At 40.4% G+C, this 17944-nt stretch overlaps 1 protein-coding gene across 3 annotated transcripts in view; it reads right to left on the bottom strand.

The window, feature by feature from the left end:
- Sptssb (serine palmitoyltransferase small subunit B) overlaps positions 1-17729 on the bottom strand; it is a 30124-nt gene extending 12395 nt beyond the window's left edge. Inside the window, exons 1-2 of one of the 3 annotated variants that reach the window (XM_027391782.2) lie at positions 17177-17729; positions 2509-2602 (exon numbers count right to left, since the gene is read on the bottom strand). The gene's annotated coding sequence lies outside the window, so the exon portion shown is untranslated. Of the gene's footprint in view, positions 1-2508; positions 2603-10545; positions 10646-17176 lie in introns of those variants that run through there. The other 2 variants (XM_035451139.1, XM_035451138.1) reach the window with 2 other exon arrangements.
- Between the last annotated feature and the right edge of the window lie 215 nt (positions 17730-17944).

Genomic DNA, 17944 nt, shown 5'->3' with positions numbered 1-17944 from the left:
ATATGGAAATGTATAGAAAGAGGTTATAATGGTGTGGGAGATAACATGCTATGCCTTTCTTCTGGTGTCTCATCATTTACTAATCTAGAGACAGGGCAGTGTCCCTGAGCATTCTGGGGAGTCCTGCAATGGAGAGATGGGCTTCTAGGCCCAGGCTCAGTTATGTGTTTCTTGGGGGTGTGCTCTTTATTGTCTCTTTATTAAAACTACATCCCTGTTACTCTATAATGACAGGAAGGACAGTATGTAGCTTCCAATTGGCTTTCCATTTCAGTGCTATTACTGCCAAAGGCTGCCAAGGTGATTTTAGAAGTAAAACATGAACATAACTATAAAACCAAGTGTCTTTAAAGTCATTAGAAGTTTCTCTAAAAGGTTATTAAAAGTATAGCTATGTGTATGACTGCACTATTTGTGATAGTCTGGTGGAAGCCATCCAGCCACCTGTTATCCAATGTACCCCCCCCCCACTGTGTGTGTGTGTGTGTGTGTGTGTGTGTGTGTGTATTTAGAGTGTATGTTTATGGGTGTCTGGGAAAGGCAGGTGGCGGGTGGTATGTCCCTGCTAACACCTTCATTGCAGACTTTTACCTTCAACACTATCGGTAGATACATTCCTTTTGCCAGAAGGCACCACACTTGTGGGGATTTGGTAGAGCTGTCCCAGAGACAAATGCAGATGTCCTTGGGGACAATGTATTCTCTCTTCCACCACAGGCACCCTCTCTAAGTGCCACTGTGGTGGGCTATGGCTGGATTGGAGGCTTCAATTATCCTTATACAGATGAATAAATTGAGGGCTAACAGCTCACAGTGACGGTGAGTGGACCTTAAGAGACTGAATGCTGGGGTGTTCACGTGGGTGAGTTCTGTTCTGGGTCATATATGGGGGTGAACTGCAGCCCTGGGCGAGTCACTCCGAGTAACTTAAATATTTCCTTCCTTGGTTTTCTCAGCTGGGGGATAGGAATGTGACAGAAATCCATGCCCACATCTGCTGGGAAGATTAGAAAGAAGCTTGGAGCAATACTCAGGAAAGGTTAAGTTGTAATGGCTAAAGTAATCACTACTCCACACACTAGCACACTAGTATGTAAAGTTCACCTTATAATATACCAGATCATAAAGACCAGGCAAAGAATAAAAGAAATTGACACTACCTTTTAGGCCAAGCAGGTGACTTTTCTCAGTTACTAACCTAGAAATTATTTTCAGGAATATTGCTGTTGAGAATTTTTATTTGTTTCCCATGTGGCTACCACAATAGAGATAAAAGTCCCCAGCAAGTTCAATGCTAACTGCCCTCTGCGAGCACATCATTGCACGTGCAGAGCACCATGGGAAGTACTTCAAATGCATCAGTTCACTTCAAGAGAGTAAGAATGCAAGGCTCCAGGGTCTGTGTCTTGTTCATTTGGGAGTCAAGCTAGCACTGGTCCTGGGATTTGACCTGGGATGCTGTGACACTGAGGAGAGAGAGCTCCAGTTACAGCATGCTGCCTCCTACAATATCTGGTGCTATCTGGGATGTCCAAAAAAGGATATTTTCAACTGGAGAGACCAACACTCATCATCAATAAACTTAAAGTAATCAAGAAGTTTCTTAAAGTATATTGAAATAAAAAAAAACTACTGCCCCTCAACTCTCGAACTAAAAATCCCCTGAAACACTGCTATAAACAGGAAAGGACTGGAGACTTCCAGATGTCCACAGGACACAAGGAGAGATACCTTTTGTCCACACTGTTTCCCATGAGCTGATGGGTGCTTTTATAATAATTTGAATAGGAGCCAGCAGCCTAGGTTTCTTTTTAGTTCATTCGTTTTTCTTAATAATAGTAATAATAATTTTAAAGCAAGATAAAATGAATGCCCTTCTGTGAAAATTGACCATTCTCACTTTCACTGTGAATATTTTTATTTTGGAAGACATTGTCTTCATATTTCCAGATTTGTTATATTAATTTATCATACCTGGCTGATAATGTTTATTTAAAAACATTCTTCTCATACCAAAGGTCTTCCAGGATAAACTGCTGCATCATATAAATTAAAGATGCAGGATACTGAAACAGAAGCAGTCTTCCACCAGAGACCCATAAATAAGGCAGGAGCTAGTGCTCTGCTATTGTGCTTTTTGGCATTTATCCTGCCACTGTCTCTTTCTAGGCCAGGGGTTTGTAACCTATAGTCAAAAGTTGGGGGAGGTGGCATCTATGTAACCCCTGCACTTTATGCAAATTTGCACAGATGAAACGGTCTTCTCAAAACACCTCAAAGGTCCCTCTAAGTCCGTAAGCCAAGAATAACTGTTTTGAGATAAAATAAAGCTAATTGCCAGTGTCCTCCTTTGTCTCATTTCCAAGGTCAATACAATATTCCATATGCTGTAAATGTTTGTTGGTTGCTTGACAGAGAACTAGGATTTCATTTTAGTAATGTTACCATGAGAAGGGGCACCTTTCTAAAAGATCTCCAGAAGTCCAAGATGCGAGCAGAGAAGCTCACCTGAGCAGGAGGGTCCAGGCTGTGATGCAGTTGTGCTTTTCTTCTGAGTGACCTGGTGTAGATTACTTCTCTTCTCTGGGCTCTATATCTTCATCTGGGAAACAAAGATTTCAGTGAAATGAAGCCAAAGATGCCTTCCAACTTTACAACCATTCTATCCCCTGTGAAGAGTCATTTAACGATTCATACTGTCTTCCACAAAGTCTAAGATATAGTGTGAAAAATCAAGGAAAGTGCTAACATTACTTTAAAATTTATTTGAGGGGGAAAGTCAGAGTTGAAGAACATGGTGCTGGCTGATGACTTTGCAATTGTGGTCCGAGAACTAGTTTGAGGATGCAGGATTCTTCCTCCAGCTTCCACTAAAGCAGCTGCTTTTACTCTGTTTCAAGGATTGGATTTCTGGGCAACTTATTTTTTCTTCAGGGAGGGGATGTTTCTTGATTTTAAATAGTTTGTTAATAGCATATAGGGAGTGGTGAAAGGAAAAAGAAATTAGGTTAATTTTTAAGTTTAAAAATCTGACTTTGGGCATAATGGTAGACTGTGTGATAAATAATTCAATATTCTTATATGTTTGCCAAGTATGATGCCACAGTTGAGTAAAAGAGATGTAGCTCGTTGTCTTGATTAGGGTTTTTATTGCTGTGAAGAGACACCACGACCTCAACAACTCTTATAAAGAAAACATTTAATTGGGGTGGCTCCCTTACAGTTTCAGAGGTTCAGTCCTTTGTCATCATGGTGGGGAGTATGGTGGTGTATAGGCAGATATGATGCTGGAGTAGCTCAGAGTCCTACATCTTTATTCAGAGGCAACAGAAATAGGACTGACTGTCACATTGAGTGAAGCTTGAGAAAAAGATCTCAAAGCCAGCTTCACAGTGACACATTTCCTTCAACAAGGCCATACCTCCTAATAGTGTCACTCCCTTTGGGGGTCTTTTTCTTTTAAACCGCCATACTCTTCTTCTAGCTCTTAGAAAAGACCATGCCAGTCTGCTGAGCGTATCCTCTAGTTATGGAAAATCTCCGGTCGGGAAGGAGTTAGCCATCTTAGAAGGACTGGTGCTCTAACTGACGCTATAAGTGGTCACAGAGAAGGTTTTAGAGGAGAATCTCAGAGAAAACGATTGACAGCAAGAGCTGTGTAAAGGGGGAGGGGTGAGGTAGGAGGGATGGTTACTGGCAGAGAACTTGCCTAGTATGGAAGTAGGGGAATGAGTTTCCTGGTGAGGTACAGAGGACTCCAGTAGTTAAATGGTCCAAGCAGAGATGGCTCAATGCCTTCTTCAGAGAGCCGGAAGGAAGGATTTAAGATTCAATTACAATAGTGGGCATGATGATACATGTCTATAGTCTTAGCATCTGAGAGTTGGAGGCAGGAGAAGTTCAAGGACATTCACTGGCTGATGAGTGTGGTTGAGGTCAGCTATCTCAAAGAACCAAGGGAAAAAAATAAACAGAGTTACTAAAATGTTTCCAATTCTAAGAGCCATTCTCTACAGTAGAAAAAAAAAAGTCATAGGAAAATTTGTTAATCTGTTTATTTTACTTTATGCATGCTGAACTTACTTTTTTAAATGACATTCTAGAGGTTGTTAAACCTCTCTGAGCATGGCTTATATGAATCACATGTGTGATTTGTGGTCTCTGCATGTTGTAGAGCTCAATGCTCACAACATAATAAAGCGTAGTTCATTATATCTGCTATATGGAAAAATTTATCTCAGTTATTATTTCTCATATTTTCTATGCACTGCTCCTTCTTATCGAGAGATTTCTGCTCACTCTTTTGAGCACTTCAGAGGCAAATTAGGTAAGTGGGTAAGGAGACAGCAAAACAGGTCTGAGGGTAAGGGGACAGCGGGCTGTGTAGAGAGGTAAGGACAGTTCTGGGAGCTGGGGATTCACCAGGAAGAAGGCAGTAGGTGCAGCTGTGCATGCGTGCACCTAGTCTGTTTTCTTCTCAGTGGAGGAAACTAGGAAGCAGTATTGCTTTTGAGTTCTGCTTTCCTTTTATCCTACACACTACAATCAGATTTTCCTGTCAGTCAAATCCAGAATGAGGCCAGCCTGACTTTTTTTTTTTCTCTTTGTTTAGACTTTTAGACAATGAAATTAATTTACTAAGACAAGGCTAGCTGGGTGTGGGGGCATAAGCCTTGACTTGCCTTTAATCCTAGCATTCTCCTAGCTGGAGAATCTCTGTGAGTTAGAGGTTAGTCTGGTCTACATGTGAGTTTTAGGCCAGGCAGTTACACCTTGTCTTCATTTTTTTTTTTTTTTTTAACTAAATAAAAGTATTTGAAGGCTCAGTCTCTAAGATGGCAGCACATGCTTGGTTTGTGCCTTTATCTGGCAACAGAGCTACCCCCAAATCAACAACTTATTTTTCAATCGTTGAGGAAAAAAACAAACAAACAAACAAACAACAACAACAAAAAAAAAAACGGGCAAAGTAGTTTACTATTCTTAGCAGAGCAATCTCACAGAATCCCATTCTTTCAGACATCCTGACAAATACAGTGAGTATCCCCTGGGCGGTGGTAGCACAAGCCTTTCTTTAATCCCAGCACTCCGGAGGCAGAGGCAGGCCTGGTCTACAGAGGAAGTGCCAGAATGGGCTCCAAAGCTATACAGAGAAAGCCTGGAAAAAACAAAACAAACAAACAAACAAACAAACAAACGAACGAATGAATGAATGAAAGAAAATGAAGCAGTATCCATCTTCTGTTCTTGGAAAAGAAGCTGCACTTGACCTCCGCTGCATGCTGGATTCACATCCGATTGTGTGCTTTTTGTTCCCTGCTATTACAACTTTTTGCTTTCCTGCCTAAAAAATAAATTTGTTGTCTACAGTTTCCGCTGCTCAAAGTTAAGGCTCTTTCCAGGAACTCACTCAGAATGGATTTTTAAGTAATTATATAACAGGAAGCAATTAGACTGCAGCATATCAAAACTGATGTGTCTGAGTGATGGGTTAACATAGTGATAACTCTTATCACTTAAAGAGGTGTCACGTTTGTGAATACAGTTATTTAAGCAGGTTGTGCGACCTGTTTGTGAGATAATCCATTTAAAGCTTTGTAAGGAAAACTTGCAGTTTAACATGTGTTATTCGCAAGGTCTATGGCAACTGAATAATCACTTTTTGTAGCATTTAGGTTAATGACTTGTAGTGATTATTAAATTTAGAATTTGAGTCATGTTTGTAAGAAGTTGAATTTTTACATATTATAATACTCGTAGATTCCTATATCTTTGTTATTTACACACACACACAAAAGCACTTATAGGATATACTTCACATATACAAGGAGTTGATCTAAAAGTAACAGAATTAATTTATTATATGAATTTTAAGAAGAGGATTAGTTATGTATGTTTCTTCATATTTACCATTGCTAAAATTAAGAATCATTTCTAAATTTTCTGCTCCTCATGTTTGCAGGCAGCATGTTTAATGGAAGTCTTTTTAGATGGAACACATGCTACCAAGAACACATATAAACATTTCAGAAAAATGTCATTTCATCCTTTACCTGAGCTAAACTCATGCAAATCTCCCTTATGTGACAGCTTGTCCCTCAGTGTATATTATTCAAAATAGCTCAGGTAATCAGACCATCGTGACTGTCTCAAAGCCATATAAATACTGCATATTTGTATACACTGGTTCAGCCTCTGAGAAGGGAAAGGTGTCTAGGTAACAGAGTTTGTAGCTTTAATGGAAACACAGTTGCACTGTGACTTTGCAAATAGTCCTTGCTTCTTAAACTTTGTTTTCTTTTTGGTGACAGAATTTTTACTATGTAGCCGAGGCTAGTCTCAAACTCACCATCCTATGTCAGCCTTTGGAGCTGAAAACATAGAATGATTTCTTGGCTAACAATTTTGATGGCTCTTAAACCTGAACTAGCTATGCAAAAATAAAATGCTGAAATGTAACAGAGAGAACATCAGAGTAGCCAAGTAATAGAGGCATATTTAATTAGCATATCAAATATATGTTGCTTAGTCTTTGATTTTTTTCTATGTTATTTTTTTTCTTTTAAACCCACGTGTGATTGTTGTGGTGTCTACTTGGTTTTTGTCAACTTGACACAGGCCTGGGTGTATTTGGGAAGAAGGAATTTTTGTTTTGTTTTGTTTTTAAAGCAAGGTGTTTTTTTTTAAGATTTTATTTATTTTGCATACAACATTCTGCTTCCATGTATATCTGCACACAAGAAGAGGGCACCAGATCTCATAATGGATGGTTGTGAGCCACCATGTGGTTGCTGGGAACCAAACTCAGGACCTCTGAAGAGCAGTTGGTGCTCTTAACCTCTGAGCCATCTCTCCAGCCCCGGGAAGAAGGAATTTTAACTGAGAAAACGCCTCCATCAGATTGACTAGTAGGCAAGTCTGTGGGGGCGTTTTATTGATGGGTGATTAATGTGGAAGAGGCCACATCACTGCTGGTTGTGCCATTCCTGGGCAGATGCTATAAGAAAGCAGGCTGAGGGGTTGGAGATTTAGTTCAGTGGTAGAGCACTTGCTCTCCATTCGATCCTCAGCTCTGGGGAGAGAGGGGAGACAAAATAGAAGAAGAAGTCGCTTTGAAAAGAAAGGAAGGAAGGAAGGGAGGAAGAAAGAAAGAAACAAAAAAGAAAGAAGGAAAGAAACCAGGCTGAGCAAGCCATGAGGAGCAAGCCAGTAAACAGCACCCCTCCACGGCCTCTGTTCCAGTTCTTGCCTCCAGGTCCCTGCTTCTTTCAATGGGCTGTAACCTAGGATATGTAAGCCAAAACCCCCCTCTACTCCCCAAGTTGCTTTTGGTCATGACATTTTATCACAGAAATAGAAACTCTAGCTAAGGCATGGTATGTTTTAACTTTGAATCCTGAGATTTTCAATTCATTTTACCCAAAGGATTTTTTCATTTGTTACTACATAGATTTGAAAATCACTTCTTTACTGATTACACTGAACTAAATTTTAAGTTAACACAAATTTGTTCAATTCATATCACAAATATTTATTGAATGATTTGTATGAACCTAGCAGTGGTTTGGGTGCTGTGCATTCTATGGGAGGGTGAAAGAAGATACATACGTGATTTATGAAAGAAATCCATAATGTTTAATTTGGGCACTAGTGTTTTTTTGTGGTGCCAGGGTTTGAATTTAGGACTTTGTGCATGCCACTCCACCTCTGTGCTACCTATCCATCCCTTATTGTGCTATTATTGCTCCCTAGTGTCGGATATTTAAGTTGCTCATTTCGTTGCTGATAACCAACCCAGGCAGGCAGGAATATATATACATGTTTGGATAAATACTGTGCCAGGTTTCAATCTACTACACGTAAAAAGCTTTAAAAAAATCCACTCTCTGGTTGGGAGGTGGTGGCACATGTCTTTAATCCCAGCATTCTGGAGGCAGAGGCAGGCAGATCTCTGTGAGTTCAAGGCCAGCCTGGTCTACAGAGCGAGCTCTAGGACAGCCAGGGTTACACAGAGAAACCCTGTCTCAAAAAAAAAAAAATTCATTCCATTCTCCAAAGAAGCATACAGCAATCACAGCTTAATGACAACAGGAAATTGAGACAAACAAGGTTATGTTGAATACAATGGCTACCTTCCTGTTAATGTGGCCTAGATGTGCGTGCCAAACACAATCGTGCATGTTGTCATGCTTAAAAAATTTTACACTTATTTAGTATATTGTGACAGCTCACATGTGGAGGTCAGAGGACAATTTGCAGGGATGGGTTCTCTTCATCTCCCCCCCTACCCCCCGTTCCCAGGGGTTGTGTTCAGGCCATCAGGCTTGGTGGCAAGTGCCTTTATTTGCTGAGCCATCTGTCTGGCCCAAGCAGGCTTTCTGCCACAGGTGATGTCTGTCAATTCTGAGATCCCAGGGCCACAGAGGTGCTAGTCCAGTAATTAAAACATTTCTCTATAAGATTTAAGATTCTCTGTGGATTCTCCAGTCATAGAAAAGCCCAAGGGTATTCTATTCCTTGCAATTATTAAAGTCTTATTAAAGGTAATTATTAAAGTTTCTAGAGTTTTCACTGATTGGTCCAGTTAGCCCTTTCTTCAGTTCACTTAGAATGTTATAGGCAGCTAGATGTGGCACTGTGATAATTTTGACTACTAGTATGGCATACCCCCAAAGATAATTAGCTTTGCAAAAGATGCTAAAAAGAAAACTTAATGCCCTAAGGTACATGTAAGGCTCTGTTTCAAGTAGGCTTTGTTTCATGTTTCTTTCTTTTTTACATCACTTGACACTGGGCATGGTGTTCTTCAAGGCACACTGAGTATGTGTCAGAACTGGTACTTCACTGATCTGTGAGGTAGACAGCAACAGAAGGATCACAATCCTGGAAAAATTGCTTTGCACATGTCATCTTGAGCCTTTTTTCTTTTTCTGGCCATTTTCATTTTCTTGTACAATATGCTACTTACATTTCTTGCCAAATTTTCTTTTTAATCTCTTCACTGACCTTGACATCAGCATGACAGCTCCAGCTAGGCATCACTGACAGCCTTTGATCTTATAATGGAGCTGAAAGAGCTGGGCTATAACACTGGAATAGCAAATTTTCAACCTGAAAGCTGTTCTATTTTGATAATATCGGTAGGTATTTATTGAACAATTTATAGCCCAGAATTTTTCTAAGTACTTTATAAGTACCTGAAACTTCCTGGTTTCACTTAACAATGCTGTAAGGGTAGCAGTATTTATGCATTCACAATATAATTATGGGATGGATGTAGTAGGAAATTTTAAAATTACCCGAAAGTTTTACAAAAAAAGAAACAAAAACCAAAACAAAAATGCAGAGCACATACTGTGAACTACTCTAACACACTGACTTGCTAAGCAAAGAACTTTGACCATAGCCCAGCAAATCATCCATTTGTTGCTCCATGCATCCCTTTCATCTGTCCACCTGTCCATCCATCCATCCATCCATCCATCCTAGCTATTTCAATCAACAAGGTAGCAAGGAGGGGTATAAAGTTCTTTAAAGCTTACATGGTTACCGTCTCCAGGCCACTTTCGTGAGAGCAGGGATAAGTAGCAAATATCTCCCCCACAGTGTGGTAAGTGTTCTGACAGGGAAGTAGTGGGTAAACCAAGGCATAGAATGGGGTGAAGAAAGGTTATCAGGGCCGGGTTGGTAGGGTGGCACATTCTTGAATGTCTTATCCTGTGTTCTTCATTTTGTAGCAAGTGGTGTACTGGACTGGGGATGCAGCTCAGTTGGTAGGGTGCTTGCTTAGCATGAATGAAGTCCTGTTCAGTTCCTAGTACCACACACACACACACACACACACACACACACACACACACACAGCAGTCTAGAAAGAGATTTGAATAAGATCTTCTTCGTGGTGTCTTTTCCTCCATGATTTGCATATAGTAGCTGTTTAATTAAAACATGTCAAATAAATGAATGAGAATTCTAATGTCTCATTATAATAGATTTTCTTAAAAAAAAAAAAAACACCCTGTTTCTAGTTCTGCTCAACATTCTTATATACTTCTCATTTGAGACTAAAGTAAATGTTCCCTTTGACTTGCAAAATCCCATCCCTGATCCTCTTAGGCCAGACCTAAAAGAGCTCTATACCAGAAACATTGCTACACCTACTGTGTATGATTAGAACAAGGCTTCCTGGCTGCCTTTGAAATCAGGTAGCTGTGTAGAAATTCCTCAACATTGGGGTGGTAGCTTTTCTCTCACCCTCCACAGAAAACCTGTGGGATGCCATGCTCTGTTCACTTCTGTAGTTTTTCCATTTCCTTCTCAGGATGGCTCTCAACATTTCCTTCCTCTCAAACTCTCTTCTACTCTCCAAAAAATGCTATCTTTGGGGAACCCAATCTGCACTATTTATGTACAACGCCTGGAACACTGCAAGCATCCATGCAACAGATGATGAAAAGGTCCAAGAAGAAACTGACAACTCAGCCTGATTATTTCCTTGAGTGAGAATTCTTGTTATAAGACACTGTTTGGGAGAGGAAGAATTACCTTTATTGAAGAATGTGGCCTGGGTAGGCTAACCACAGTCAACTGGAAGCCCCTGTGGCCATGAGTATATGGGCAGCACAGGTTAGACTCAGTGGATCCTAAGAAAGGGGGACAAGAGTGGATCTTAGGAGGAAGAATGGGGAATTGAATATGATTAAAATACATGACATGCATGCATGAAGTTCTCAAAGAATTAACAAAAATATTATTTTAAAAGGTACTGCCTTATTAATAGTTCAGCTGTAGTTCTTTAACCAGGTATTGGGGTATTTCTTCCTTGTGCCTACTTGGTATGTGCTGGGGATAATTTTTCCTTTAAGACACGGGAATATTTAGGCAGATACTGGTGGGTGAGGCAAACGCAAAGGGGAAAACAAACCTGTTTTGGGGATGAGAACCTTAGAGGAAGGCAGAAATCCTTGTAGCTTCCTCCAGTGCCACAGGGTCGGGTTTGTGTGTGCCTTTTATAGTGCACTCTTACTTTCCAGCCTGAGCCTCAGTTTAAAACTGTACCCCATTCCCTCTTTATTTCCCCAGAGCTCTTATGTCTTTATATATTACATTCTCAGCTATTATTTTTGTTACTACTGTCTGAGCTGCCTACTAGGATATAAATGCCTTAAAGGCAAGATGCTTTATATGTTTAGTACTTATCCAAGGCCTAAGGGTGTCCTGGAATAGATGTGCAGTAAATATCTGCCGAATATATGCATTTTCAATTCTGAATGAAAATGATGTTAAAAAGTAATGATCAAGCCAGACATGTTAGTGCATATCTATAATCTTAGCACTTGGTCTTCTTAGCAGGAGTGTTATGAGTTCATGGCTAGTCTGATCTTTTTACATTTCCTTCCACACACACACAAAAAAAGCAAAACAAAGAAAAAGAAGTCATGATCAACTTCTGCATGTGTTTAATTTGTAGACAAATGATTAGACATTAAACTCATCCCTTATCACAGCTGGGAAGATTGCTCAGTTTGTAAAGGAACAATCATGAGAACCTGAGTTATACCCCCAGAATCCATACCAAAAAAAGGGCATGACAGTTCATGTTTGTAATCACAGTGCTAGAAGGATGGAGACAGGTACATTCCCTGGTGTTTGCTGGCTAGCAAGCCTAGCACTGGCCAGCCAGCCTAACCTATTTGACAAGTTCCAAGTAAGTTAAAGATGCTACCAAAAAAAGTCGGGGCGGGGGGACTGCACCTGAAGAATGACATTTTCCTGACCTGTATATGTGTGTGTGCGCATAGACACATGTGTGATGTGCGTGCATGCATACACTCACACACACACACACACACACACACACATGCGCACACAATTTTTTCAATGGAAGTCTTCTAATTGGACAATTACATATGATACTAAACATGGTAGTTTTTTTGATGTATGTTACAGTTTTAATATATTATAATATTTGATAATATATAATCATACATTATATATTAATACATATGTGACATGTTATATATTATTAATATATAATTATATCAGGTGATATAATTTATTTTTTTCAGATTTTTTATTTGAATTAGAAACAAGATTGTTTTACATGACAATCCCAGTTCTCTTCTCCCTCCCGTCCTCTCCTACACCCCCCCAACTAAAACCCAATCTATCACATACCCTTTCTTCTATTCTTCCACTGACTCAACCTTTCTGCTACCTCATGACCTCTGCATCCTTCCTCTTCTTCCCTTCTCATTCTCATAGCTCCCTCCCCCCTCTTCCCGTGCTCTCAACTTGCTCAGGGGATCTTGACCCTTTCCCCTTCTCCGGGGACCAAGTACTAAACATGGTAGTTAAAGACTGGATGGCATCTATTTCCATTAACTTGATACCCTCCTAAAAATATACACATGGAAGGACAGGCCTATTCAGGTGAGAAGGAAAATCACTGAGGTTTTCAGAAGCAGGAAAACTTTAATCCATACAACTTAGGGTACAGTTTGATTCAGTGTGCTCACAACTGTCCTTGCAACACATTCTGCTGCTTCCTACCTTACAAGATTGCAAGACACACTAACTTTATACTTGTTCTAGACAAAGAATTGCCATCCCTTTTAGTATAGTCTCTGGAAGTTGTGGGAACTCAAAACACAAGAGACAAATAGAGACACAAATTAATTATTTAGGAGCCTCTGCACTGGGGACTGTCATAATTACACTCGATGCTTTCCAGCAAGGACACATCAGTGTACTTTGGGGACTACACTGGCTGCTTCCCCAGCTCTTCAATGGCTCTGCCTTCCAGAGTCAATCTAGGGAAATTAAAGTGGTTCGATCTGAGTAGAAACCCCCATTTTGCAGAGGGTAAGGTACCTTCTTCTCGAACCCAGTGTGCGGCGACATAGCAAATTTAACAATTAACCTCAAGAGATGTTAAAAACTAGATTTACCTAAAAGCAAGAAGAATAACCAGCCTCAACAGGTTCAGGGTTAATATAATGGATGGGTGAGTCCAAACAGATGCTGCATTGCAAGTAAATCCTCTGTGACAAAAAGTTAATGGCATCCGATTTATTTCTGAATAGAAGACAAGCTAGGGCAGGTATGCAAACTTATGCAAACCAAACGGCTCTCTAACTCTTGTGCTTCCCTTAATTATTTCATATATTTCTAAATGGCCATTGGACAAAAACGCTTCATACTGCTTCTAAAGTCATTTGTTTTTTCAGTGTTTCACGTATTTTTTTTTTTTTTCTGGTCCTGGGGACTGAGCCAGAGTTGTGCGCACACTAGGCAAAAGTGCTAAGCTTGAGCCATACCTGCAGTCCTTTGTATCTTTTTTTAAAAGATTTATTTCTTTTTATCTGATGTGTATAAGTGTTTCACCTGCATGTATGTGTGTGCATCACTTGCATGTCTGGTGCCTGCAGAGAACAAAAGAGGATATCTGATTCCCTGGAACTGGAGTTACAGACAGTTGTGAGCCCCTGTGTGGGTGCTGGCATTCAAACCTGGGTCCTCTGGAAGAGCAACCAGTGCTCTTGAGAGATGAGCCATCTTTTCAGCCTCTGCCCTTTGTGTGTGTGTGCGGGTTTTTTTTTTCCCTTTTGAGTCAGGGTTTCCCTGGCTGTTTTGTAATCATAGATCTACCTGCCACTGTCTCCCAAGTGCTGGGAACAAAGGTGTGTGCTACCATCACCTGACTTGCCCTTTGTGTTTTAAAATAGAGTCTTGCTAAATTTTTCTGGCTAATCTCAAACTTGCAATTTGAGTTTTCAACACCTTCCCATGTTCTGGGGTTATAGGTAATTGCCACCACACCTGCCTACATTGGATGGGTTTTTAATCATATGCCTTACTGAGATGTAACTCATTTATTATGCAGTTAACCTAGTTTAAGTATACAGTTTAATGCCTTTCAGTAGTACAATATCCCTAGCCATAAATCATTCCCATGGTCTAAAATTTGTCATCTCCCAATGACACCCTGTACCCTCTATCAGTCACCTCTCATTTCTCCTCAACTTATCTTCCACACGAGCCCTCAGCAACAAGTGATCTGATTTCTGTCTCTATAGATTTGGTGGTTTGTGATATGACACACAATGTGTGCTCATCTTTCACTTAGCGTATGTAATTTTTTCACTGTTCAACTGTGCTGAAGCATGTTGAATAATGTCCACCACTCTGTTCCATACACTTTACTTATCCATCACCTCTGAGTGGATACTAGGATTGTTTGCAGGTTTTTTATTTGTTTGGTGGTTTTGCCTGTTATGTATACTACTGTGATGAGGATTTGGGTATGGTTCTTTTGTGGCTGTAAACTTTCACTTCTCCAGGATATATGTCTAAGAGTGGGATTGTATTATTTGGTAACTTTAGGTGTAACTTTTTGAGGAATTAACATATTACTTTCCACTACATCATTTTACATCCCATTGGCAATACATGACAGTTGTAACTAACAAATTGTTTCCCACTACATCTTTTATCATTGCTATTGTACATTATCTCTCCCCAAAATTCTTTATTTGAACATGAGCTGAGCTGATTTGTCAACATTTCATTTATAACTATCATGGTTGCTGTGAAGTGATAGCTCATTATGCTTTTGATTATTACTTCCCAACAAGTAAATATAAGCACATTTCTTATGCACAGCTTGTGTTTTTGTTTTGTTTTGTTTTTGGTTTTGTTTTTCGAGACAGGGTTTCTCTGTGTCGCTTTGGAGCCTATCCTGGCACTTGCTCTGGAGACCAGGCTGGCCTCGAACTCACAGAGATCCGCCTGCCTCTGCCTCCCGGGTGCTGGGATTAAAGGTGTGCGCCACCAACGCCTGGCTTCTTATGCACATCTTGTTCGGAGAAATGTCTATTCAAAACCTTTGCCCGCTTTAAAATGGTTGTTTGTCTTTTTGTTATTGAGTTCTTCATCTTTGGGTGTGTGTGTGTGTGTGTGTGTGTGTGTGTGTGTGTGTGTGTGTGTGTGTGTGTGTGTGTTGGCTATAGGAAGAAAGACTGACTTCACAGTTCATCCTTCCTGAAATAAAGCTCCTGTATCTCAAAGTTGAGAGAGATGAGGAGGGTGATGGCCTGTTTCTACTTTGAATAGGCTGGAGCTTGGGCTGGATTCTTGTTGAGAGGGAACTTTGTATATTAAGCACTGCACCATCCAGCCAGAGTGGATCACCACCATACCTAGCCGGAGGAGGCTGGGGAGATGAACTGTGCTCAAATACCATACACCTTTGTCATTCTTACTGCAGTGTTACAGATTATTTTGCATAAACACTGTTTTATTTGCTGTCTTCCCTCAGGATAATATCCAGAGATAATTTTCAACAGTTATTGTTTTGTGAGGGGTGTGTTCACAGACATAATTTAGCAGTTGAGTCTTATTTGGATGATTTGCTCATGTGTGTGGTATATGTGCACATGGGTATGTGTGTATCCATACTTTTGCATGTGTGTAGAAATCAAGCCAACGTTTGGTGTCTACTACTATGTCTCCACATTTTACTTTTTAACATAGAGTCTCTCATTGGACCAGGAGCTTGCCCATTTGGCTAGAATGGTTACCTGGAGAGGACTCTAGCATTCTCATGTCACTACCTCTCAGCTCTGGGATTATAGGCATATTCTGAAGTATCTTTTTACATAGGTCCTGGGGATTTGAACCAGGGTCCTTGTGCTTGAATGTACTTAACTCTTTGAGCCATTTTCTCAGCCCCAACCCCTATTTGGATAATTTGAAATGAAGACTATATATTTGGTGGCAAAATTTTCACTGACTTTGTTAGGTAAAATTGGTCATAGACTTATACAGGGAAATTTTATTTTAAAATTATCAAACTTATAAACAGTAGGTTAAGAAAACCAATGGGAGTTGAAGACTGGTTGAATTTCTGCTTGATTCATAGTAAAATTCTAAATGTCTATGCATTTGCCTTAACTAACCATCTTTAACTTATTGCAGTTAAATTGTTGTTTAGATAGTTTTAAAAAATGAGGTTGTGTATCTCACAAGAAAGTTTGTTCTTGTTCTAAGTGATCAATGAACAAAGTCATCACAGCTATTAAAAATCATGAAAAAGTGGTGGTGGTGCACACTTTTAATCCCAGAACTTAAGGCAGAGGCAGATCTCTATGAGTTTGAGGCCAGCCTAGTCTACAGAGAATTCCAGGGCATCTAAGGCTACACAAAGAAACTCTGTCTTGAAAATAAAAATAAAAACATCATGAAAATGATGTCTACATTAAGAAAGAAGCACAAGAATAAACCAGATGTGAAAATCAAAGTGATTAAGCTTTTACCAGTTTCCTGCACACCTCATTTTAAAAGTTCTTTAACAAAAACGGCTGGGTATTTCTTAATATCTTTTGATTCAAAATAATGAATGACTCCTGCCACAAAGTTTTTTTTTTTCTTTTGGAAAAGCAAACATCTCAATTTCCCTGTTACATTTATTTGAACTTTGGGAGTTAATGTTTAGTTTTAATAAATTCCTCAAATTCTGTATTGGAGCAAGACTGGGCTGATCAGTAGACTGACAACCAGTTGAATGCCTTTTGAAACAAGTCTGGACTGACACTTGTACCTAAAAACCTCCCTACTAGTTCTCCCCTGCTCCCCATGGATGCTCAGACACACATTATCCATGGGCTGAAGATTTCAATTGCTTGTGACAATCACATAAGCATCCTTGAGAAAACACATTGTGCTTAATAATCACGAGAAAATACAGTTTTTGCTAGATATGCCTTATCTGCTGACAGCTGACTGGTGTGCCCTTGCCTACAGTAAATTATTGGCAAAAAAGTAGAAGAGCAGAGAACTAGATAAATATTACCACCAAGGAAGCTAAGCACATCTTAAGATATTTCCCTGGATATTAACAAACCATACAGAGATTAATAATGAAAATAATGTAAAATAATTTTCTTTCTGGTTGGAAAAGTTCCCATTATAAAGTTTGGCTTCCATTGAGTGAAAAGTTAGTTTCCAACATAATAAATGCCAATAGGACCCATTCAATTCTTAAAGTTGTAATGTGGTTAAATAATAAGCACATGAATTGAATCAAAGCTCAATTCTGTTTTCCCCCACGAAGACAGAAATTCTGTGTCACGAAAGCTTCTTTGGATTGGAGGTAGGTATTTTGGGAGATGCTTACCTCCTGCCTTTGGGTGTGCTTGGATGCTCTGGCTTCTCCCCAGCCGCGGTTAGCTTGCCACTGCGCTGGGCGCAGGGGAAGCTCCCAGAGTTAGGTGTTCGGGCCCCGCCCTCTGCACTACTGCTAAAACTCCAGTTCTGCCAAACTGATTCCGATGATTAATAATTGACAAAAGGAAAACACTCTTACGCAAACTCGTGTCCAACCGCAGAGCTTGCAGTGACTCCTTCCAGAAGAGAATGCCGGGTTGCACCACTCCCCTCCCCCTTCGCTCTAAGGTCCCAACTTCCTATGCGCTGACACTCAGTCCTGGGGGATTGGGCTGTCCTCCGAGGAATGCAGCCCAGTGACTTCTACATTTTTAAAATTCGCTTTTCTGTAGCTCGTTCGCACTTCTTCGGAGATTAGCCTCTCAGGAGGGGGCGCTTTTCCCCACCGATACTGGGGGGAGCCGGGCACGGAGAGCAACCGAGGAGACCGAGGTGGCGCTGTCACCTCCGATTGCTGCAGTAAAACCCAGAGCCTAAGCAGAGATGGGAGGGGGGATGGGCGTCTCCCTCCCCCTTGTTTCGGCGGGGAGACTGGACTCTACCAAAGGGGCACGACTTTTTTTGGTAGTGGTGCTGATGATGGGGTGGGGATGAGGAAGAGAAGGAGGGGGAGGAGAGGGAAAGGAGGAGGAGGCAGCGGAGATGGCAGAAAAACAGGAGGTGCAAAGGTGAGCACTCTAAGGCTTTAACCAATGCTCAGAGGATGCCTGTCAGCATT

This window comes from Cricetulus griseus (genome assembly GCF_003668045.3).
Source record: "Cricetulus griseus strain 17A/GY chromosome 1 unlocalized genomic scaffold, alternate assembly CriGri-PICRH-1.0 chr1_0, whole genome shotgun sequence".
Classification (NCBI taxonomy): Eukaryota; Metazoa; Chordata; class Mammalia; order Rodentia; family Cricetidae; genus Cricetulus; species Cricetulus griseus.
This window is presented reverse-complemented; position numbering and strand designations above follow the sequence as displayed.